Below are 643 nucleotides of genomic sequence, written 5' to 3'. Positions count from 1 at the left end.
AGAACCTGAACTTATAAATGTGGATATCAGATTATTGGTGGTTACATAAGATGGGAGCTGGGTGGTGGGCAAAATGGTTAAAGTCAAAAGCTACAAACTTCCAGTTATAAAACATGAGCTCCCTTTCCTCCTCTCTGTAGTGGCTTTAGGTAAATCCTTTTGATCAGGCCTGAGTGTGGGGCCACAGGGTCTCATCTTTGCCAACCTCTCATGCAGTAGAATTTAGTTAGTTATTTCTAACAGAAATCATTCAACCGTAATGAACAACTATAAGTGCCGCAGCTTGGTTCTATGGGGCCCCAAAGACCAGTCATTTACCCACAATTTGCTCATTCTTGGGGTGAGAAGAATCAGAAGATCCTAGAGGAGGAATCCTGACAGCCAGGGGAGGGGAATAACACCTCGGGCTCAGGGCAGCCTGTCATTTGCCAACTGGTAACGAGGTGCTTTAGGTGGACTGAATGTCTAGGGGACTTCTTCCCAAGGAGGTGGGTTTCCATTTCTGGGGCTTCCACACAGAACATCCAGAGTTGCTGAGTTGCACAATTCCAGTGCCCACCCATGCCCACCAGGACAAGCCCATGGTCTCAGCTCTACCTGGATCCTCCTTCTCGCCCAAGGAGCCCTCTTTCCCATCTTGTTC

The sequence above is a fragment of the Myotis davidii genome, unplaced genomic scaffold, assembly GCF_000327345.1.
Source record: "Myotis davidii unplaced genomic scaffold, ASM32734v1 scaffold8563, whole genome shotgun sequence".
In the NCBI taxonomy this organism is placed as follows: Eukaryota; Metazoa; Chordata; class Mammalia; order Chiroptera; family Vespertilionidae; genus Myotis; species Myotis davidii.
The sequence above is the reverse complement of the archived record's forward strand: the minus strand, read 5'-3'. Positions refer to the sequence as shown.